Source organism: Camelus bactrianus, chromosome 11 (genome assembly GCF_048773025.1).
Source record: "Camelus bactrianus isolate YW-2024 breed Bactrian camel chromosome 11, ASM4877302v1, whole genome shotgun sequence".
Taxonomy (NCBI): Eukaryota; Metazoa; Chordata; class Mammalia; order Artiodactyla; family Camelidae; genus Camelus; species Camelus bactrianus.
The window spans coordinates 53740193-53765658 of NC_133549.1; the positions used below are offsets into that span (position 1 = coordinate 53740193).

Below are 25466 nucleotides of genomic sequence, written 5' to 3' on the forward strand. Positions count from 1 at the left end.
TTTAATTCACTGAAAAAATTACTGCCCTTGATCATATTAGAGATAAGATCTTCCTGGTATTAAAGGGGGAGATTTAATTACTCAAAGAAAAAAAAAACAGATTTTAGCATAAGCTTACATCTTTAGCTAAGTACCAAATCTTCAGAAACTCACTTGACCCTTCTTCTCTTGAGGATAAGGTGATTAAATTAGAATAGCAGTTGTAAGTGAATAGAATTCCCAATGAGATTTGTAGCACTCTTTATTACTCTGGGAACATTAGCAAAACAGCGTTTTTTAAATGTCTTTTTTTTTTACTAGATCATGTTCTAATCAGTGTGTTCAAACAAAGGCACTGTTAAAAGAAATTAACAAAATCTTGTCCTGGCTCAAGAGACCCTAATTTACAACAGAAGCTTAAGAAAAGATGCTCAGCTCCTTGAGTTACTTTTGCGTATAAGTCATGAGTTCATTGATAAACTAGTTTTAGCCCTGGAAATGCTAACTAAGATAAGTGTGTGTGGTTTAAGTTTCAAATTGAATTTAAGCTTTAAAATTTGTTTCAGATATGTTTTCTTGGCTTCATTTTAAAAATATATTTCCATAGAATATATCCTATGATTCCCCTATTTTGATTTTATCTATACTGACAACTAATAGGTTTAGTTAAGGTCACTTCCTTCATGTTTCAACAGCTTCCTACTCTTTTTTAAAAGAAGTATTACTGAGTCTAAACTCAGTCTGCTGGACACATGACAGGCCAATAAATTGGGAGGCGAAGTATTAGGGCAGGAAATAACAACTTAATTTGAAAAGTCAGCAGACTGAGAAGATGGGGGACTAATGTCCCTGAGAACTACCTTACCGAAGTCAGAATTCAGGCTCCTTTTATACTTTAAAAGGGAGGGGGTGTGGTTGGTTGATGGGAATTTCTTGGTGTCAGAATCCTTTGTTCTTGTAGCCGTCCACATAGGTTAGATCATAATGTTCCTATAAACCTCAAATAAGAGGAATATTATTCTCTTTTCTGCAACTTTTTATCTCTGTATGAGTAGAACAGTGTTAGCCCCTTAAAAAAGTCAGAGCCTTGAGAGTGGACTGTCTTGTATATTTCAGGGTATAGGCAACATTCTTTTACAAAAGGTACAGAACCAGTATGACTAAGCACAGAAAACAGAGCACAGGGTTAGAGCTAAAGGGAATAGATCTAATATGGAGGCAGATTTGTTCTTCCCTATTACAGAAGTGGCCTCCTCAGTTTTCCCGTATGTCTAAACTGCTTTCATAGAGCTGATCTTTTGAACAAAACAAACAAACAAACAAAACCCCAAAAAACAAAAATACTATAGTCTCTTTCACAAGTTTTTAACATTGAGTTGAAGATACGATTACTGTATTTTCCCAAGTAAATGTGTTTTCCAAGTAGACTAAGAATTATGGATTAGTTCATTTCATATTCTTCAGTTTCTCTTCTTTGCTGATAGATAATATGATTCCATTGTTAGTGAATAACTACTTTCCAATACTTTGTCAGCTTCATCTTCTTGAATACAGTCACATTCTTAATATGCAGGTTTCATCGGGAAATCTTTTGTTGCATTTCCCTGACATTGCTGATTGAATGCTTTATAAACATACAAATTTTACCAAATGTTGGCTAAAACTAGATTTTTCATTATAAAGAAAGCCATTCACAGACCCAGATATATGATGGAATTAAATATTTATGTTTACAAGTCTACTGTCTTATGTGATCATAAAACCTGGGATGAGGAAAGGATATTTACAATAAAAAGCACTTATTAATTGTTCCCATGACACGTATATACTCTTTATCCTAAAATGAGTCTTTCCTAATGATACCAAATAATTACTACATAATAATACAAAAGGAAGAAAGTTGAAAAGTATTGATAAAATACCCTTTATACTCTCTTCCTGTAGTAAAAGTTTTACTGGCTTATCACTGCCTAGAATTAGTGAGGCATTTAAAATGCATCAGGAAAAAATTATGTTGGTCCTTATGCCCTATGGCAAGTAACTTTTATTTATTATTCTGTACAACTGAAACTATTATAGAAATTGATGGCAATTCCAGTTTGAAACTAAATTCCTTAGAAAATTGTCAAGGAGTGGAAAATTGAAAAAGAGTACTTCTTATAGTTCGGTTGTTTCTAAATTTATTGATCAATGGTTTTTCTTCCATGTGGCCTTTTAGGTGGGATAACCACTTACAAAAATAGCCAGGCGGCTATGTAAAATATTCAGTCAGACCAAAAATTAATTTAATACTTTTCATTATGTTAACTGATGCCTGTGGCCATTATATTCAAAATTAGAGTTATCCTGTTCTTTGTTTAAGTAAAAATATGCACAATATGTGGGCGTTTTAACTAGTAAATGAAGTACGTTGCAAGAATTCTAAGATAGGCTTTATTCTAATTTGCCTCTGCTTTTTAACTTTCTTTAAATGTTGGAAAAGAAACAAACTTTAGTTTAACAAACTCAACTAAGTACTCAAATGAATAATGAAGAGATAGTGTGGCATAGTCAAACAACCAGTGGGCGGGAGATCAACCTTAGTCCTATCACAGCTTCTGGTGTAAACCCGCTGGGGTTGTATGAACGGTAGCAAATGCTTTCTTCTTTGATTTTTCATTGGAGAATTGAATTTTAAAAGAGTTGAACTCCAAGATCTCTTTCACATCTAAAATTCTAGGATTCTGCTTGATAGCAAGTGTTCTCAAGCATTCTTTCCGGTGGGGGTAAGCCACCTTAAAAAAATTCAAGCGCTGTAGAGAAATAGTTGTTCAACTTTTTTTTCCTAAACAGCTTCAAGAAAAAAGGCTTCTTTATTAAGTGTTTTAAAAAATTAATCAACTCTATATTACAGACTGAAAAGGAGGAATTATTTTTTTAAACTGAAAATATAGAAGTCTTCTTATTATTCAAGATCTTAATCTCAGAGTTAACTGCTTGGTTCTGTAAAATGGTTTGCCCACAAGTGTTAGACACAGCACCGCATAACAGCAGGGGTAGCTCTAATACTGTTTTGTTTTGTTTGTTCTCTATGAATTTAGGAGCCACACATTTTTAATTTGGTTGTGAAAATTAGTATTTAAATGTGGTAAGACTTCATATATGATAGCACTACCAAAATGAGCATGCTGGTTTGAAATACCATTATAACACTTTGTCACCATCTTCATTATAGTGAAGCTTGTCAGTCATCTTCATTAAATTCACCTTTGGAAAAGTATGATTATTCAAAACCTCCATGAACTATAGAAATGTAAGATATGTGTGAATATTTGTGTGTGTATGTTCAATTTAAAGATGAAGCAGTTGATTTGCTAACATGTTCCTAATCTTTTAAAGTGGTCACATAAGTAAATTTACTTTCTAGTTGGAATGTTTTTTTTTTCCATTTTTGCCAGAATACTTTTTGTTATGACTTAGCTTAATTCCATACGGAATTTTTCTAATATTATTAAAGTAGGAATATTGTTTTTCCTGGATAGTATTACCTAAAGGTGAATAGAGAGATTAAATTAGAGCTAAAACCTTATATATGCAGATGTACTACAGAGTATTCTATCGTCAGGGATCAAGATGAATACTAAGATGGCAAGATGGTAATTTCTCGTGCTTTTAAAACAAAAACTTATATATGAAAATAAGATGGCCACTGAAGCAGAAATAGAGAAAATAATTTGTGAAGCTCTCCATATCCTTTCCCTTATACTAATCCCTAAAGATACTAATCTTTTGTAATGTAGCAGACCCTATTTGGCCAGCAACTTTGCCTATCCATTGTGTAAACCATTGCTTCTTTAAAAGTTAAAATGAATAGTTACTATGAAATGTTAATATTGTGATCATATTAAAATGTGGATTCTGATTCAAATCTGGAGTGAAGCTTGCACAATTGAATTTAATTAAATGATACAGTATTTTAAAATTTCAACTTGATAATATCATTTGAAATTTGTGTACCATTTTGAGAAGAAATTCTACTTTTAGAATTTATCATATATCATTTCTTACTAAAGCAAAAACATGTATAAACTATTATTTTTAAAAATTAATCTCAATATATAAAAATAAGGTTAGCTGATGCAAGAAATAAACCCCAACTTTCAGTGATTTAATACAATAAAAGTTTATTTCTCAATGACATAAATCCAGTTGGTTATTCCCAGTCAGCACTACAGAAATCTGTTTCATGCAAACAGACCCAGCCAGATAAATACTGTACTACCTTAAACATGTGGCTTCAGTGGTCATTTTCACCTGACAGAGAACTAAAGAGGACAGTGGAGATTTAAGGCACAGGAGCTTTTTATGATTCATGCCTAGATATGAGGTATCTATTTCCCTGCTACATCAAAGCATGGCCCATAGTGATTTTATGAATCCTCAGTGTTAAGTTTAAACCTATTTATCCTTGTTCTGTGCCTAAAAGGAAGAGAGGACATCTGGCCATCACCTTCCACATAATTAACCTTCATATTAGAAGATTAGAAGATTGTGTTTTTGCCTTCTGCTTGTGTTGAGCCATTAAAATCCAATTCTGTTTCTTCTTACCATAAAATATTAAAAATGAGTAAAAGTGAATGCTTCCTATGGTGGCTTTATATATGAGTGGGAATGAGCTGTTAAGAATTAGGAAAGATCAGACCAAAAGGGATTTTTTCTATAGCTAAATATAAATTCAAAAGCAAAAAAGGAATTTCAACATCTGCCAAAGGGCTCGGATTTATATATAATGGAAATTCCAAGTAAAAATAAATGTGAAATAAATTGGATTTACATTATGTAAATATTTCTGTACAGGATAGGAAATGTGAATGTTATCATTTCCACATCTCTCTACTATACAACCACAAGATTTATTTCAAAGCTATCTGTTTTATGGATGACTGAGATCCAAAGTTAGAAATCATCAAGAAAATAATTCGTGAAGAAAGTCAGATCATCTGGTATTTGCTAAAGTTAGAAGCAGAAACGGCCTTCAGTGCACCAAAAAAGTTAAAGGCACATTAGGCAGCCTAATTAAGCCAGTTTGACATATTAAAAAAAAACCAAAAAACTGAAAATCAAAATGAAACAAAAAATGTATTTCAATGAAATGCTGCTCCAAATCTACACCTCACTTGTGCGCTATAAAATATTTGAAAAGAGAGCTTGAAAATGTTTGCTTAGAGAGAAAATATATTCTAATAAGCTTGCTCTAGTCAGTTGGGATCCCTGGGAACAAACTCTGAGATGGAGATTAGCATGCAAAGATCTATTAGAAGTACTAACATCTGGGGAAAGGAAATGAGGGAAAGACTGGGCAAAGGATGAAGCGAAGCAGTGATACGCTTTGTGGAAGTCTGAGCCAGTACTACGGATGGATAATCGTTCAGATGGAATAACCCTTCAAAACTGTCCCAGATTTGGAAGAGTCAAGTGTTTGTAGTCCCACATGGATCAATTATTGGATACAGGCTGACAGTGGAAGGAGGAATGAATTTAGAAGAATTCCAAAAGGGGATGACAGCCAAGAGTTCTACAAATAAAAGCATGTAGTTGCTCTGACAATAGCAAGTAACTACAGTAGTCCATCTTTGAGATACAAAACCTAATAATATTTTATTCTCAAAGTTTCTTTTTGGTGTGTAATTAAGACCTGCATTTTCCAACAAGGTTTCTTTTTATTATTTCTTTCAGAATTTATTCTCCTTCCTCACTCCAAGGTTTTTGAAAAGAAATTATTTAAGATCAATAGAGAGGAGATTGTTTTACCAGCTTAGATTAAAGCATTCTTATAACCTGGAAAATGCAGGGGTTCCAGGCCAAAGCTGGGAGGGTACGTAGCATGAACTGGAATAGACATTCTCTGGCTTTCTCTGAAGTCCTGGGATAACTTTTACGTCAGCTTCAAACTGAGACTCAAACTATCAGTAGCTGATCTTCTGGCTAAACAAGACAATTTATAAATTAGACTGAGCTGTTGGACTGCCACTTTAAAGCCATCTTTAAGGTGACTTAAATTATTACATTTTCAGTGTCCTTATCTAGAAAATGGGAATGATTATTATCTTCTTATAAGATTGAAATGAATTTTAAATGAAGTAACACGTATAGAACATACAGTTCAGTGTCTAGCCATTAATATAAACTAAATGATTGTTAGCTATTTTTATAAGATGAGTTGAGTGAGGAACATGAGAGCAACAGACGATGAAAGCTAGTATTTTTTTAAGGCCAAATATCAAATGTAATCTGCAATTGACAGACTGCATTTGGTATTTTTCTCTCTTATGGTCATTTGGAGGGAAACCAATCCTATGACCTTTTTTAAGATCAAAGATGATGCCAAACTGCTTTTTAAAAATGTGTTAACATATATAAGCCTCATAACAACACTATGAGGCAACCATTATTATCCTCATTGTATGGATGAGGAAATGAGACACATAAAGGTTAAGTAATTCCCCAAATTTACAGTTTGTTAATGATGGACTAGGGATTCAAGAAAAGAAGTTTGGCTTCAGGGCGCATGTGTTTAACCACTGTATTATTTTGTCTCTAGTAGTAAGTTCTCCTCCTTGCTCAGCAGTTGTGATTGATACTAGTCACTTGCTTACCATAAAATCTTATAGGCTAAAGTCATAGAGTGTTCAAGTATACAGAAAAGGTAGCATGACTTGATAATTCTTAATGCGGGAAAAATATGGCTACAAGTATTGATTTGCCATAATTTAATATTATCCAGCAGTATAAGCCACTTTATAACAAAGAAAAATTGCCTGAGAAGACATTAATGTGACTGGGATCCATATTAAAATTATAATTCTAGCATGCTTTGTGCCAGTCTTATACCATCTAAAATACTGTGTTTTAGTGCAATGTTTAAAAAAAATCAGCAGCAACAAAGATATCTGCAAAATATGGGGAACAAGGAAAGGAGAGTGTCTTGTAAGAACATCTAAAGGTGAGCAGTGGAGTAATTAAATATATACATAACCGGCATAGAAAAGTGAGTAAATCTCCACTGTGCTAGTCCCATAATAGAACTGGACCAATTGTTAAGAGTTACATAGCAGTTGATTCTATTCAACATAAGAAATATCCTACAGGAAGGAAAATTTTTTCTCCTTTAGTTTCAGACTTCACTGGGTATGTAATTGTTATGTCACAATTTCATAAACAGATGATACAGATGACAAACAATGAATATCCAGAATTTCTCTGTGGAAATGGCTCAAGAACACCAAAAGAGTTGGAACAAAACTTGAAGCTGCATTCACCTGATTCTCTTTCTGGAACAGTAATGATGTTGTTGATCAACTCATGGAATAATACATTTTAAGGAGTCAAAAACAAAATAATTTTGACAAAAGAGAATAGGATTGAAGAATAAATATATCATGCATTTTAAGGGCAAGTACTGGCATTGGAGAAACATTTACTTCATTTACATTTTTACATATGTGTATATTGTGTACAATAGTTATCTAATTCTTTATCCTCCAAAATAGGGACTTAAAACAAGAAAAACTTATTACCTCACAGTGGGTCATTCAGTCTAGAATTTGGGAATGGTTCAAGTGGGTAATTCTGTCTTGGATTCTTTCATGAGGTTGCAGTCAAGATGACGGACAGGGCTGAAGTCATTTGATGGCTTGATTGTGACTGATAATCTGTTCCTAAGATGTCTCTCTCAAGTAGCTTCTCACCAAAAGCTTCCTTCTGTTCCTTATAGAGTGGTAGCTGGCTTTTCCCAAAGCAAGATGATCAAAAGAAAGAGCCAGATGGACTTCTTGATTTCTTTTGTGAGTCAGCTTTGGACAGTACACTCCATCAATTAGATCATTTCCTTTTGGTTACAAATGTCATTCCCCTTTAATGTGGAAAAGGGCTATGGGATGGTGAAAATACCAGGAGTTAGTGATCCTTGTTTTAGACTCCACTGGAAATTTAATGTTATGTCACAATTTCATAAACAAGTGAAACTTGTGCCTTCTTGGAGACTGGCTACCACAAATTATTACAAAGTAAAATATTTTCCTTTTAAAAGTCTTAAAATCAGTTGAAAACACAAAATGTGCAAATCTTAGAATCAAAAGACTTCAATTTGAAAATACATTATTCTACCATGACTAAATCATTTAATTTTTGAGCCTAATTTTCTTATCTGAAAAATAGGAATAAAACATTTGCCTTTCTTTTTCTAAGTTGATGATGGTTGTTAATCAAGACTGTGGATAAATGTTTTGTCATGGATTAAAATTAGTTTGTTCCCTTACACTCTCTAGAATATTAGTAGTATTAATCTTTAAGTAAAACTATCATGGAAGACACATGATGATTTCATTATTGCAAAGAGAAAAGATATACCAGCTTGGTATTTGAAATCCTCCAGGAAGAAATACACACTAAAGAAATGTCTACAGCGAGGATCATAGGGATATTGGCTCAATAGAAGGAATGTCACAAATTATTTTTCTTTGGTAAAATGAGTGATATGCAAGAAAATGTGATTATCTGGGGAAAATACATGGTCCATAAGGCCTTTGCATGGATTGTTTCCTCTTGGAATGTTCACCATGAATAATTCCCTCACTTCCTTAAAATCTTTGTTCAAAGGCTATTTTCTCAGTATGGTTAGTTTCAATCACCCTCTTTTAAATTCTACTACCATGTCTTGCTGGCAATCTTGGTCCCCCTTACCCAATTGTATTTTCTTCTTTTCTATATTTATTGCCTTTTAACATACTTTCTAGTTCACCATGTTTTATTGCTTGACTTTTTTCTATAAGCTTCATAAGGGCACTTTTTTAATGCCAAACACCAATTTCTAGAACACTGCCACTCAATGGGAGGCTAATAAATATTTCTTGAATAAATGAATAAATAAGTACTACTTCCTTTTTGTTCTTCTCCTTTTAGCATTATGTTCATTTATATAAAGTATATATATATATGAGGTATCTATAATTTGTGGAGTTTTTTTTTCTTCCACTTAAAAGTTATCTATTATCACTTTTATTATGAATCTTCCTGGCTTTTAAATATGCCTGAATTGATAGAAATCAAACATGCAGTCTTCTAGAAAACAGTAATTCTCAAACCTCAGTGTGATAAGGAATAGCAGAGAAGTCTGCTAAAATTGCAGAATTTCAGTACAAATTCCCCCAATTCCCATTTAAGTCTGGAGAAGGGCCCAGAAATAAACACAATATATAACCAATCCAGATGATTTGGATAGAGGTAGTCATCTGATTAACAATTTGAGAAATACTTTAGGCTCCCCACAAAATGAACATGGTAAGCCCTGCCTTTGAGTGATAAAAATCCTGTAGATTTTTAAGTAGTAAAAATGTAATGCATTTGCAGTTTGTTTTATATGATTGGATTCAAATAGTAGAAGACAAATCATTCCTTTGTTTTCTGATGCATTTATTGATCCTTTATATTGATTTCTGGTAAGTGACTATGTGGTAATTAACAAAATAATTTCTAGTTCAGCTAGAAATTTTTCTCTGTCTTGACAATTTTTCACCTATAAGTGAAATTTAAGTTTTACTTTTAGGAATAAACCTCATAGATTTAGACATAGTAATTAAAATGCAGTCATTTATTTTCCAGAGAATTTCAATGATTAGTACAATTTAAACAAATTCCTTTCAAGACTGCTTTAGCTACATTACCAATTCAGATTCTCATCTCAATTTATGTAACTGTTTACAAAGTTATTATGTTCTATTTTTTAAGGCTGAATTCCCTTTTATTTGCAGCAGTAATTATTATAACCAATCTTGACAGAAAGATGCAGATGAATCTCTCCATTTCAGAAGACAATTTGTCATTCTTAGCATAAACAAGTTCTATATACCTGTCTGAAATTCATTAATCTGTACAAAAAAAGTAAACTTCTCTAAAAAGATAAAATAAATAGCAAAACATATCATAAAAGAAAGTTAGGATGGTAGAAGAGAGGTAAGGGCCAGAACATTTTCTATTTTTATATCAAAATCCCTTTTAAACTTTGACTCCTTCTTTAATGCAGGCTGATTTAAAACATGAGCATTATTGAATTGATGAAGCTTAAAGTGAGAAACAAAGGATTTATTTCTCAAAGTTGTGTTTAAAATGTGTGTGAATTGACTTTCTTCTGCTATAGATATGAAGACATTTTTTTCTAAAGGAAAAGGAAGAACTGAAATAATTCCCTTTTAAACTAAAAACTGAAAAGTATCACTTTTGACTGATATATTGCAAATCATTGCAGATTAAAAATTGTTTACATTATCTCAAAAAATACTCTATTTAACTCTGAGTTTAGACTCAGCTTTATTTGAGACACTCTGAGGTTTAATTATTCCAGGTTTGATCCCTCCACCTCTCTGTAGAAGGGCCACAACATTAGTCTGGAATTTGACTTTATAAGCATTTATTGAACACATACACAGAAAATTCATGCTTAATGGTGCCAGGGAAGGATGAAAGTACAGATAAAAGAAAAGTCCCTGCAGTAAAAGTAGTTATCAAACTATGTGATAGAACTAGAATTAAAAATGATTTTGTAGACTGCTGATTCCACACAGTTAATATAATTATGTAAAGTTTCAGGAGACCATAACTCTCACTCTTACAATGAGAATTAGCTGGTTAGGCCAAAAAAAAAATCAAAAATTTTTTTAAACCCACCAGAGATCTGAGGACATAAAGTCACCACTTTACTACTATTTTCATCCCTTGCTATTTGTCGAGTTTTGTGTTAAGAACTTGACACATGTTACCTTAGATGTTTCCTATTATTTGATCTCTACTCTCTTCCAAAATTTCTCCTGTATGGAAGGGGCTGAATGTCTGGGAACCAAATGCTCCAATGGGAAAATACTTGGGATAGATTTGGAAGGCGAAAGAGAAACAGAAGCTTTTTCCTCCTATAACCAGGGATATATGGTAGAGTTTGGCAGATAGTTTCACAGTGGTCTCAGTGGTTTAGGTAGAGATTGGTATTTGGGGTAGTTGCTGACATCTCTGACCATTGATATTGCCTCATCTGGAAGGCCTAGGAGGCAAACCTAAGACTGGAGATGACTTTGCCTGAAATTTGCTTTTTCATCTTTTACAACAGTTTGTAAACACTCAATTCCTTGTGCAAAATTCCTTCCTTTGTAATTCCTGGAAGGTTTGTTTTTCAGACCCTATCTTGTCACTGACTCTTACAAACTGTTTCCTCTGCAATATATTTAGGTATGTTTAAGCCATGTTCATATTGAATCAAATATATATGTATGTTCATATATATATATGCTTTTTTATAGATATCCACAACACCAGGATTATCTCTAACTCAAAACATGGTAAATTTTACTGTTCATAATGAATGTTTAAGATACCCTCTATATAGATAAAAATACCCTGAAACTTTAGTAAGTCCAAATAGAGAATGTTATTCAAACTGACATCTTTATATTTAGGAAACAATATAACCAAATTTGCTTTTATTTGAATACTTTATAGAAAATTTAGAAGGCATAAAATAAAATATTTTTAAAGATAATAAGGTAAATGGATTTACATTAAGGTTAAATAAAAATAATTCTTCTCAATAGTAAGTGTGAAGAATTTTACTGGCCTTTAGATATCATATTGATAGGTCTTTTTGATCTGTTCTGCCAACAAAATGCTCCAATGATATCAGTGTAAATTATATATGAGTAAAGATGATGGGGGAAAATTATGGGGTGTAGCATATGCATGTATCCCCCAGCAGAATTTGGTCTTACGTTTGATAAAGGTGAAAGTTAAACTTTAAAACCTACAATGTTCTTTGTATGGGCTTGCTTCTGTTTATTCTAACATGAATGTGCACAGTAGGTAATATTGTCTATACCCTTAAGGGGCTCAAGGATTATTTTAAACTTTACCATTTTCTTATTCTGTGTCCTGACTCAGCAAAGCTCAAAGAAGCACATTCCCTTAGATGTTATAGTGGTTAGGACACAAATTATTTGACAACCTGGTCATATAGCTGTAGTAACATTGATAGGCTCTATTTCAGCACATATCCAGGGATGTACAGCTCTATCAAACTAAGAAATGGCAGTAATATAAGAGCATGTGTTGTAAATGGGGCAGTTTAGCAAAGCATTTAATGGTAATTTTGCTGGAGATTGCAGTAAAGGCAGCCTGAAGTTTGCACATCAGGCCTGCAGTGCTTTCTTTTGGTAAACATTTTACAATGAGGTGATTAAAGGATCATTTACTCTTTATGTCTACCATTTCCCCATTTGAGGCTTTGTACACTAACTTTTAGCAGTAAATGATTATGGTTTAGAAGACAACTACCTTTTATTTATTGTAATGTATTTTTAAGGGACGAACAGAGGGTAATTTATCTATAATAAATGCACTAGTTGAGATTATTTGTTGGCTGGAAAATCAGATTACAGAGACTAATCTGAGGTGTGCATAACAAATCAAATCTGCATCCTCAATGCAAAATATTTTTCACCAGATATGTTAGAAACATATAGCTTTAATATTCAAAGAAACAACTTCAATTTGTGAGTTAAATATATCATTTGCAATCATTTTAAGGTAATAGAAAATTTAAATATATAGCACAAAAACATATTCTTAAGTGTAGTTTATTATAATTTCTAAATCATGCTGTTTATATGAGGTACAGGAGATAAATTGTAATAGGTAGCTTAATCTATAGGAGTCCAAAATTTGAAGTGGTCTTCATGTGTGAATACTTTCCTTTTTACTGAAACAGCAAAATTCAGAGTCAAATTTCTAAGGTATGAATCTATGTTTAGAAACTCAGAGATTAGAAGGCAAGCCCTTACTGAAGGTAAAATTCCAAGTGAAGTCTCATAAAGATAATGCCCAGATGGAATCAGAGTTGGAGGGAGGGGTGAAGAGCCATGAGATCCCCATAGTCCAAACAAATAAGGTGGGAATGGCATTCTATGGAAAGTTAATGATGGACATGTGAGCCAAGATCTGGAGTATGGAGCATCACTGTAATATACAGAATTTTTCAGAGTAAAAGAGATGACAAAGCCTCCCCAGTTTCCACATCCAAGGTAGATCATCTACTGGATCAGATATAGGACAGTTTTTTTAAACACAAATCCATGTTTTTCATTAAGAAGAAAGAAAAATATTATAGGGTAGCACATCTTTGATGGTGGAAACAAAGTGAAGTCCCCTTGGCTTAGAACTCCTTTCTCTGTAAATATTTGATAAACATACCTTGTTGGACTTTGAAGCAGAACCCTGTTTTGGTTTACTTGTCTCAGTATGTTTCTCCAAGTTTGCAGCTGGTGTCTCTCTCTAGAAAGAGTTCTTTCTGAAGCACAAGAAATAATTCAGGAGCCATGGACTATCTTTTCAAAGTAGAAGGGCTTTATGAGGCTTTAACTGTTGTTTTTGTTTTTTTGTATTTTTTTCTCTAGTTCTTGATTTCTGTATTTTGACTTCTGATATGTTCTGTTTTTTTCTCTCCAAATTCTTTTCTGAAATCTGTAGTGGTTCAGCCTCCTACTTTGGTTGCAGTTTTGAAGGAATGACGTAACTTGGGCTTTTCTGTCCTTGGGTTAGCTTCATGTAAGACTCTTTTCCCTCTGAAAGTTTAATAACATCCTTTGTAAAACTTACAGTATTTCCATTTTAATTCCATCTTTCAATTGTTTTTATACTCTTTTCTTTGTTCCCAAGTTGATTTGGAAATTTTCCACTAGATTTTTTTTTTAAGCCTCTTTAGTGTTTGCTTAAGCCTGGATTCTTCATTAGAGTGAATATTTTTGATCTGGCTTCTCCAAAAGCTGTCCTTACTCTTTGATCATCTACTTATAACCTAAAAATCACACAATAAGGTTATTTAACTTTTTGAGATATTTTGAAAATTTTCCCAGTTCATACAGATGATAAATTCTCCTTATTATCAGGAGGCTTTCTGAGAACAGCAGCAATAACAAAATAGTAATAATTACAGTCTGTTAGAAAATTCTGAAAAACCAGGCCCAGGCTTTAGTGCTCAGGATTATATTTTATACTTATCATGTTTCATCATGTATTTTTAATTTAAAAAATTACATTTAAGCATGTTATGAGGCTTTGATTTCTCTTGGTTAGCATTATCTCAAATGGTCAGCTTCTTCTAACATGTCTAAATTCTCTTTAGATATTTCCATTTCAAAAATATTACTGAATGTTTTAGTAACCTTACTTTACTTCTGAAGTACTGTACCTCATTTCATTTACTTTGGCCTTCAGTAGTGTCATTGGGTTCTTTTACTTGTTGACCAATAAATGTCACAGAATGGTCTTTGTTGGATACAGCAACTGGCCATTGGGTCACTTTCTTCCAGTAGAGTCTGCTTCGGACTGAACTATGAGGCTTTAGCTGGAGCACAGAAGTGTTTTGTTTCTCATTTCCATGGTGGATTCCAACTCTGGCTCCACATGTGTTACAGTGGTAGAGGTACAAGTTCAGGGTAACTGGTGACCCTGTATAAAATCAAATCAGGCTGTGAACAAGTCATTAAATAGCGAAGCTAACAGCTAGAACAGAAAAATGGCTGTGACATTAGAAATTGTAGGACAGGATCACAGTAGCCAGTGTGGCAAAGGCTGGCCTGAATCCCAAGACCTGACTTTCTTAAACTCAGCTATGAGTGCGCAAAGAGTTATAACCAAAACACAATAGATACATCAATATAAGATACTAAAAAATGTTTCAAGAACTCAAAAGAAGACTAGAAAGGGAAATGAACTAACTGAAATATAATGGAACAAGCAAAACAATAATATAGTGAACCTAAATCCAAACATATTAATAATCACTTTAAATGGAAATTATCTATACACATGAATTTAAAAGAAGACACTCTCAGATTGGATAATAAAGTAATACCAAACTATATGTAGTCTACAAGAAACTATATATATATATATATGTAAAATAAATAGGTTACAAGAAGAAGATTGAAGCAAAATATACCATTCAAACTAATCAAAAAGCTGGAGTGGCTTCATTAATATCACAGATTAGACTTAAGGATAAAGAAAATTTTTAGGTATAAAAAGGTATGTATCATATGACAGTGATAAAAGGGTCAGTTTTTCAGAAAGACTTAACAATCCTAAATAAGTGTGTATATCTAAACAGAGCTTCAAAATGCATTCAAAAACTGACAGAAATGAAGTCAGCAATGAAATAATCTATAATTTTAGTTGGAGATTTCAATACTTCTTTGTCAATAATAAAACTAATGGACAGAAAACCAGCAAGGATATAGAAGTACTAAAAACGTTATCAACCAACTAGATCTAACTGACATTTTTAGAATACTACACACATCACCAGCAGAATAGTCTCCTCAAGTTTGTCTGGAATATTCATCAAGGTGTATTGTAGCCTAGGTCATAAAACAAACCTTGAAAAATGTAAAAGAACTGAAAAGTATGTTCTCTGTCCATAATGGAAATAAACTAAAAATAAATGACTGAAGATCTTCAAACACTTGGCAGTTACACTGTACACTTCTATATAACATTATTTGAAGATGAAATCTTAAGGGAAATTAGGAGGTATGAGGAAAAAATCAGAAAGGAGGTATGAGAGAAAATCAGAGATGGCCATTGCCCTTTGCTCAAGACTTCTTAACCATTTCTTTTATCACTATATAATAGTAATAGAACAGTAATAGACTGTAAACTGCATATATATTTTTATATCTCCATGAGAGTTATACTTTATTCTATAAAAAATTATTCTTGAAGAGTAGCTTTAATCATGAATATATGTAGGACCAAAGCCAGATAACATAGCATTTGGAGGTAAAAGACAGGATGCCCAGTTAAACATGAGTTTCTGATTTAAAAAAAGAAAAATTTTTAGGATAAATAAGTCCCATGAAACATTTGACACCTATAGCAAATAAAAACACATGCACACAAAATCAAATAATCTGGACATTAAAGAGACTCTGCTAAAGAACAAAGTTTTTCATGGAGTATTTCATTGAGAATTTCAGAAAGTTCAAAATTTATGTATAATCTATCTGAGGAATTTTTTTTAATAGATGAAATACAGGATAGAATAAAAAACAAGCTCTTCCAAAACAGTTATTAGCTAATCTTCTCAACATTGATGAGATTATCACCAAACATAAATCAAATGATAAAAAATAAAATGTCCTTAAAATCTGGAAGAAAGTACTACTAAGTAATAAAAATCACAAGCAGCAGAAATTTGCTATAAATCATTTTACCATATCTGAAAACAAATGACAGTATTTGAAATCTATTGGCAATGTCCCATGTAGTAAGACATATAGCCAAGGCAGGTTTTCACATATTTTAATTGACTTACTAAAAGCTCTTACACTTTCTAGTTCCTTGTGGTCATTCTCTATTTCCTAACATCCATACTGCTAAAATGAAAAATTCTGACACTTTAAATTTGTTCCTAGGGTGAAAAAAAAACACTCATGCACTCTTGTTTTAGGTATTATACTCTCTGGATAAGTAAGTTCACGTGTTACTGGCTCACCCTATTCCTCTGTAAAATATGTGGGATCCAGTTTATTCTGTACTCCTTAACTTAAGGCTTAAAGTTTCATGGGGGTAAGAGATAAACTTCTAGGGTATCCAAAAAGCCATAGAACAAATATGAGGAAACTTGTTAAAATATGGAATCAGTAAAAGACATTCATTTGCACAAGTTCCTGGTGTGCCAACAGATAGGAATGTTGAAGTACTACAGGCAGTATAATGGAATAAAATAATGTTATTCAGGAAAAACATTATTCAAGAAGTAAAAAATACAGTTGTCCCTCAGTATTCACAGGGAATTGGTTCCAGGATGCCCGTGGGTACCAAAATCTGCAGATGCTCAAGTCCCTTGTTTACAAGCATAGTATTTGAATATAAACAATACACATCCTCCTGTATGCATTAAAACATCTCGAGATTTCTTAAAATACCTATTACCATATAAATAGTTGCTGGAGTACAGAAATTCAAGGTTTTATTTTTCAAACTTTGTGAAATTTTTTCTAAATTTTTTTTTATCCAGAGTTGGTTGAATACATGGCTGCAGAACCTGCAGATACTAAGGCCTGACTGTACCAAAGGGCCTGCTTATATAAGAAGAAAGAGTAACTAAATTGTCTTCTAGTATGGTGAGTCTCCATTTGTTGATCACATATAGTTTTTGTTTTGCTTTGTTAGGATGCTAAAGTTCAGATACAGAGCTAAATGCTCTGGACACAAGAAAGCAACCCTCATTCTGAGTGCTATGCCAAGAGTCCCTTCTTCTCTACTTTTGCCTCTACTCAGCTCCTCCTTTAAATATGTGTTGAACATGATTATTACATATTCATTTTTTTAAATGCAGAATTATTCGTGTGCTCAAACAGATTTTTAGTTCACTAGCTATTTTGTCTGTCTTGATCAGTCTGAATCCTCAATAGATTTATACAATAAAATACAAAACAGGTATTATTATTTACAACAAATATGTATATTAAAGGAGTTTTCTCCCAGAGCTATCTTAGGCTGTCTTCAGGAACTCAAGATGCTAATTTATTCATCTTTGCCCTTAGAGGCACTCGGTAAAGGGACTGGCAAAACTAAGTTTCCTTCCAGCTGGGTGACTTTATAATTACTTACTTGCTTTGCTAATTTACAGAATCACAGCATGCTAAACTTGTGGGACAATGGAAATTAAAAGTAGTAAGTGTAAGGAGAGAAATAGTAAGTTTAAAGAGTTTAATGACACTGTACCATGGCATAAACTTATAGTATTCATTGCTCATGTGTAGCTATGAGATCAACATAGACATATATCTCAACTCTTGAATATATGAGAATTATTAAGTACCTATTAGTAATTCCATAATTTGAAGTATTTGCAGTCATAGAGACATTCTCTCCCAAGAGCATCCTTCTCTCAGTCTGAGGAGGAATCCTGGGAATCATAAAATAAAGTCTTGTTCAGAAAACATAAAATGAAGTCTTGTTCAGAAAAGCTTGCCTTAAATATAGATTGGCTTCTCTGGTCAGTGATTTACAAACTGATTTTGATTTGCCTGGTGTTAGCTACTTGGGTTTTGCTGATAAACCACAATCATCAGTAGCACCTTTATTCTAATCAGGTGGGTGCAATTTATAATTTGCATTAGAATATTCTTATAGACACAGTACAGAGATTTTTCCTGCTATTATTTTGATAGTCAATTAACTGAGGAAATGGCTTACTTTGGAGTTCTCAACAGAAGTTGTTCTAATAGGGTCAAGGTATAGAGGTAAGATATTGGGTTATATATTTAAAGTTTAAAATGTCCTCAGTTGAACGTCATCCTTACCTTTCTAAATGGCCAGTCTATGCTCATTACACGATACAGAGTAAGGAGGCCTGTTAATACACTGAAATTATAAGCAAAATACCAATAATGCCCATTTTTATAGAATCCAAGAATTAATTCTCAAAAGGTTCATAAAAATTTTAAATATATTAGAGTTCTCAAGAACTCTTTAAAGAAAAGCATTTACTTCAAGATTCAGTTCTTCTGATTTGAGGAAGCCCAGAGAATGATGAAAACTTAGAAATATAAATCAAACTACTTGAGAGCTTCTCTGTGCTAGCAATGGCTCATAAGAATGATTAAACATTTCAGCGACAGCCCATTCCCTTAAAGTCACATACACATAATGTTAAAAACCTAGTGATTTCCAGTTCATGTTTTTTAAATGTTTGTTAAATGTGTCAGTTGGTTAAATATTGTTTTTCGTTAGTGTAACAGACATTCTGATTGTTTTACCAGACTGATAGTAGTCTTCGTATTTACTCATTTGCTCATTGTTTTGAGAAACTATTTGTTGAACAAGGCATGATAATAGACCCTAAGTATATGTCCATCATGGTAGATAGACTCTCTTCCCTTACTCACCCTATTGATAAAGAAATGATGATTAAACAAGCAGTGACAATCACTATAGTAAATGCCACAAAGGAAGTATTCCATTGTGTTTTTAGAGTATTTTGCTGAATCAGCTAACTCTGTCTAGGAGTAAGGAAGACTGTACAAATGAAATTATATTCCAGTTGAAACTAAAGGGTGTTGGAACAAGGGGCAAGGCCAGAAGAGGAAAAGAATATGCCAAGTGGAGGGAACAGAAATGTTCATAATATCTGTTTTTTGACAAATCTATTTATCCCATTTTATTTTGTACTCAGTAAAATAGGAGAGATTTAATTATTTTTCTTAAAATAATTAGAAGAAAAATATCATGCTTGGGTAATATCTTTAAGCAATTCTCAAACAAGATCCAGGATTATGAGATTAGAAGACAGGTGTTAATATCTAGAAGAACACTGTATCTATCTATCTATCTATCTATATCTATCTATCTATCTATCTATCTATCTATCTATCTATCTATCTCTATCTATCTATCTATCTATCTATCTATCTATCTATCTATCTATCTATCTATCTATTGAGAAACAGAAAGAGAGAATGAGAAAGAGTTGATCCTTAAAGTATTTACTAATTTATAAACCAGTGTAACTCTGGTAAACATCAATGATGGAAGATACAATAGATAACAACAATGTGGAAGAAATAAATCTCTTAGGTATAAGTTTGCATCAGAGTGAATCAAGGAAGTTCTCTTTCCTTTGCAGTTTTGATCTGGGAACTTTGAAAAATAACAGGTCTGGACCTTGAGTGTTTATTGGTTTTTTTGTTTGTTGGTTGGTTGATACTGAATAAATCTTTCTTATTTTTCTTTGTTTATTGATTTTAAACAAAGACCTAATTAGAACTTACTAAAAGACATACCAAAATAACAGTTGAAAATGATAATTTTATGCATTTGCTTTAAAAGATAAACCCATGGAGCATTGAGATAAATTTTTCATTTGCTTTAAGATGAGTGGGAAAATGGATATTAAAAATCATTTTATGTCTCTACATATTTTATTCATATGGTTTCTCTGGCTCTTTTTCTTCTTTCTCATTAGGGAAGAATAAAGACTAAACATTACATATTTTTGTTTACTTTTGAATCTTTTAAGTCAAATATATTGCTTTTATTTAGTTTATGTAAACATTTTTGGCTAAAGAAAACCAGGAGCCACTTTGCCTCTACTTTGCAACTTATGAATTCATTAGAAGAAATCATTGAAATTAAAAAGACTTGTATGAATTTTTTTATTGTGCAGAAAGACCACGTAAAACTTCCTAAGAATTTTATTGCCATTTTCAACTATTTCTTGAGCCAGTCTTGAAGGCAGAGGCTTCTCAATCTAATTTACTCTCGCATCATTTTTCTTCTCAACTTCAGTCTTTTAGTGATGTGTTATTTTCAGTGTCAAAATGACTAATTTGTCATTGATTTCTTTAACAATTTAAAGAGTGCAGTGTTGTGTATGTTTGTATTTGCCGATTTGTTTACTTGGAATACAAATGTACAATCAGAATCATTTTCATTCTAGAATGACAAAACATTGATAAACAAAAAGTAGTTTTAGGGCAGGGGTGCATCTTGACTGCGGTGAATTCAAGATTCTAAGAACTGAAAGGGTCTTAACTAAGCCAGTGTAATTCCAAATGTTTAAATGCCCCAAACAACTAAAGGAGGTGGCTGTCTATTGTGCATATGGAGCCATCACACAAAGTGCATGTTCCCAAAACTCTGGAGAATCTGGAATTTTACATTTTCCTCGAGAATGCTATCACTGAAGAAAGTAATTTTGTCTGTACTCCAATCTTCAAACAGTATTTCTGCCTAATATCAAATACATGGGACAGCAGAACGCTACCTTTTAACTCTGATATAATATCATTAGTTCCCAGCATATATGAAGCATGTACTAATTTTTGGTTAATGTAGATAGGATCTATCTATTTTTTAAAATAATAGCTGATGATATCATAGTTGCTTGGGAACTGTGAGGGAATTATCCTTGCTTCTTTATGTGGCTCATAGGCTAAATTAACTATCTAGGTGATAACTTCTTCTCTGAATCAAGAAAAATAACCATACTTCTTCATGGCATTCATTTCTTCATGAAGTACTTCAGAGTTTTGTTTTGTTTTTATTTTTATGACTGCCTAAAAGATGGGAAACTAACCTGAGAAAACTGACTGCTGAGAAATACAGGCCTAGACTGCCTTCATTTGGCCACTTATCAATTACAAATGACTTTTTTTTGTGCCCTTTTCTCCCTCCTGTTTTATACTGAGCTGCCTTTGTAAAGGGAAGAATCAGAATGACAATCCAATGAAATCACAGAACATGGAAAAGGTCATAGGTATAGAGTTTAGTGTTATCTTTCAGGGGACATATGAGGCCATAAAATTCTAACACCTAATTCCTGTGACAAAGCTTGTAAAAAGAAGAGAAAATAGTGCATCATAAATCCAGCCCTCTGCCACTGACTGGAGCAGAAAAGAACCTGGTACAATTTAATTTGTTTAAGTTACAATGTTAGGAATGTAATTATGTGACAAACTGTTCCAGAATCAGGACTAAGCTTCAGCATCCTTCAGTAATGAGCTTTGTGACAGAAAATTATAGAGGAGTTTTCTCAAGCAACCTTTATTCCACTGCATCTATTTCTTTTGAGGAATTTCATCTGATTTTGAGAGAATCTCTGAGATGAAATACATTGAAATTTGAATAGTTTAAAATGTCTAAGTATATGAAAGGATATTACAGATAGAATAACTACCAATTTATATATAACCACCTATTTATAATATAATTACCAATTTGAATTTTTTTTTCCTAATCAAGTTCACTTTTTAGGTCTTTGCAATTGTAAATGCTTTGAGAGAATTTATATACATCTATACAGGCTAAATTTGAATTATCTTTACGGTTAAATCAGGATTGCCTGAAGCATTTGCTTTTATAGATTTGTCTGCTTTTCTAGTTTAGCTTCTGGTCTGAAAAGATTTTCAGTCAAAATTCCAGAAAAGTCATTCCTTTTCAAAAATTCTGAAATCCCTTGAAGTTCTTTCCTTTCAATTCTTAGACTACTTACTTTATCTAAAAAGAGAATTCATGAAATTTTATCCATTCCCATGACTTTATTTGCCATTATTAACTCCCAAATATTTATTTTCAACTCATATATTTATTTACTCTCAGACTTACATTATGAAAGAAAACAACAACAGCAACAACAATAACAACAACAACAAACCTCTAGGACATTGACCTCATGATCTTCTACCCACATAATTATAATTCAATCTTCATGTATTCTTTATTAGTGAAGGGCACTGCCCCCGCCTCAGTTGTACCAGGAGGGAAACCTGGAGCCATTCTTGATACATTTCTCTTCCTAACTGCCCATATCCAATTGATTATTGAGTTCTGTAACACATGCTTCCTAACCATCTGTTAATCTGTACACTACTTTCCATCACCATCATCTCTACCATACTTTTTAGTATGCCATCATCATCTCCTGCAGAAATTACTGCAATAGCTTCTTAACTGATCTTCTTATACAATCCAGTTTCCATGCTGAAATGGAGTTATTTGTTCAAATCTGAATCTGCTCAACTCATCAGCATTTGCCACCTCTCCCTCTCTCTTCCTCTCTCTCTCTTTCTCTCATTCCCAAATCAAAGTTTCAAAGGAATAACTTTTATCTTAGAATGTTTTGTCTCTGTACCTTTTATCCTCTTTGCTAATTCTACCTGCTAATTTTTTTCCATATCCTTTTCCCCTTCCCCAATTCTGGACTTGTACTTATCCATTTATCTCCTGGCACCTTCTTGGTGCCTTGTTATTTCATTTCCATAATGTTTAGCAGAGTCTATTGTAATTGCATGACTGGTTGCCTGAGTTCTGTGGTATAATCCCTTTAAAGGTAAAGATCATGTTCATCTACTTAACTGTAATAACTCAATGACCAAGACATAATTTTTAATACATTGTTTAGCACTTAGTAGGTGCTCAATAAATACCATTAGAATTAACAAAAGAGTGGATATCGTTCAAAATGGCATTTGATTTTTCTGCAGGATAAAATGGTTGTGTCCTTAGCTTCTAGACATAGAGTCTCTTTTTAATTGAATCTCTAAAGATATGGGTCATTCACTTCTTGAGTCCTTTGTTTTGTTTTATTTATTTTCTTTTTTTTTTCATCTTCTGCTTTCAAGAAAACATAGGAAATTGGTTCATCATTTCTTTTGTATAGCTGCTGTCAAATATTTCTCCACTAAAAATCAAAGCCAGCTTTAAATTAAGGCAACATCCAAGCATCTTCCTTAGCCTTCTAATTCTGCAGAAGATTATTTATTCTTTTTAAATCAATAGACTTTATTTTTAGAGCAGTTTTAGGTTTACAGAAAAGTTGACCAGAGTATACTGAGTTCCCATGTACCTCCTCTGCCTCTTCACAGTTTCACATATTATGGACAACATTAATTATGTTATAATTAATGAACCGATATTGATACATTATTATTAAGTTGTTAATAGTTTACATTAGAGTTAACTTTTTGTGCTGTACAGTTCTATGGCTTTTGACAAAGGGTATAATGTTATATATTCACTATTACGTTATCACACAGAATAGCATCACTTCCCTAAAACCTCCCTGTGCTTCATTTATTTATTCTTCCCTCCCTTCCTCTCCCTGAGCCCCTGGCAATCATTGATATTTCTACTGTTTCCATAGTTTTGCATTTTACAGAATTTCATATAATTGGAATAATACACTACATAGCCTTTTCAGATTGGCTTTTTTCCTTTTGCAATATGCATTTAAGTTTCTTCCATGTCTTTTCAAGACTTGATATGTTATTGCTTTTAATGGCTGAATAATATCCCATTGTATGGATGTACATCATTCATTCATATATTGAAGGACATATGAGTTGCTTTCAGATTTTAGCAATTATGAATAATGCTGCTATAAATTGTGTGCACGTTTTTGTGTGGACACACGTTTTCAACTCACTTGGGTAAATACCAAGGAGTGTGATTGCTGGATCTTATGGTAAGAGGGTATTTAACTTTGGATGAAACTGCCAAACTGACTTAAAAAGTGGAAGTACCATTTTTGTATTCCTACCAGCAATGAATGAGAGTTCCAGTTGCTCCACATCCTTCCCAGCATTTGGTGGTGTCAGTATTCTGGATTTTAGCCATTCTAATAGGTGTTTAATGGTATCTTATTTTTGTTTTAGTTTTAAATTCCTTAATGGCATATGATGGTAAGCATTTTTTCATATGTTTATTTGCCATCTTCTTTGGTGTCTATTCAAACTTTTGCCCTTTTATTATTGAGTTTTAAGAATCCTTTGTATATTTTAGACATAAGTCCTTTATCAGATACATGTTTTACAAAGATTTTCTCCCAATATTTGGCTTATATTATCATCCTCTTAACAGTGTCTTTCACAGAGCAGAAGTTTTTAACTATATTGAAGTTTAACTTACTTATTTCTTCTTTCATAGACCATACCTTTGGTGTTGGATCTAGAAAGTCATTGCCAAACCCATGGTCACCTAGATATTTCTCCTATATTATCTTCTAGGGGTTGTATAGTTTTGCATTTTACATTTAGACTCATGATCCATTTTGTTTTACGTTTTGTGTGTGCATATGTGTCTGTGTGTGTGTGTGTGTGTGTGGAAGATGTAAGATCTATGTCTTGGTTCAGTCTTTTTTTATGTGAATTTCCAGTTCTTTCAACATCTTTTGTTAAAAAGACTATCCTTTCTCCATTGAAATTCTTTTGTTCCTTTGATAAAGATCAGTTGATTATATTTGTGTGGGTCTATTTCTGGCTATACACTCTGTTCCACTGATATATTTTTCTATTCTTTCATCAATATCAGACTATCTTGATTACTCTAACTTCATATTGAATCTTGAAGGTGGGTAGTGTCAATCTTCCAATTGTTCTTCAGTATTACGTTGGCTCTTCTGGGTCTTTTGCCTTTCGTAAAGACTGTAGAATCATTTTGTTAATATCTACAAAATAACATGCTTGGATTTGGATTGAAATTGTGTTGAATCTATAGATTAAGTTGGGAAGAACTGACATCTTTACAAGGAGTTGGTCTGATGTCTTGAATTCAGTGCCTTAATAGATTTATACCTTGTCTTCTCTTCAATGAACAGAGTCATGCATGAAGGAATTATAATATCTAGTCAGGAAGGATTTTTTTAGAAGATTGAATAGATTCTAACGTTTAGAACAATTTTAGATTTGTAGAAAAACTGGAAGATAGTACAGAAAGTTCTGCATCGTGACATATGGGTTTTAATATAATGATAAGAGGAATATGTCATTTGCTAAATGCATATAATTATATGAGGCCAATTGCTCTATACTTGATTCAACAGTTTTAAAGCGCTTTTTGACCTTTCAAATTATATTTGTGATATCAATTATACTTAGCGGGGAACTTCATATCCTTCCCCTATATAT

The 25466-nt window shown here is 32.7% G+C and overlaps 1 long non-coding RNA gene across 1 annotated transcript in view; it reads left to right on the plus strand.

The window, feature by feature from the left end:
- The window catches only part of LOC123613122 (uncharacterized), a 492248-nt gene that overhangs the window by 334297 nt on the left and 132485 nt on the right, over positions 1–25466 (plus strand). The window contains exon 5 of the long non-coding RNA XR_012510231.1: positions 17075–17180. This is a non-coding gene — a long non-coding RNA (uncharacterized LOC123613122). The remainder of the gene's footprint in view (positions 1–17074; positions 17181–25466) is intronic.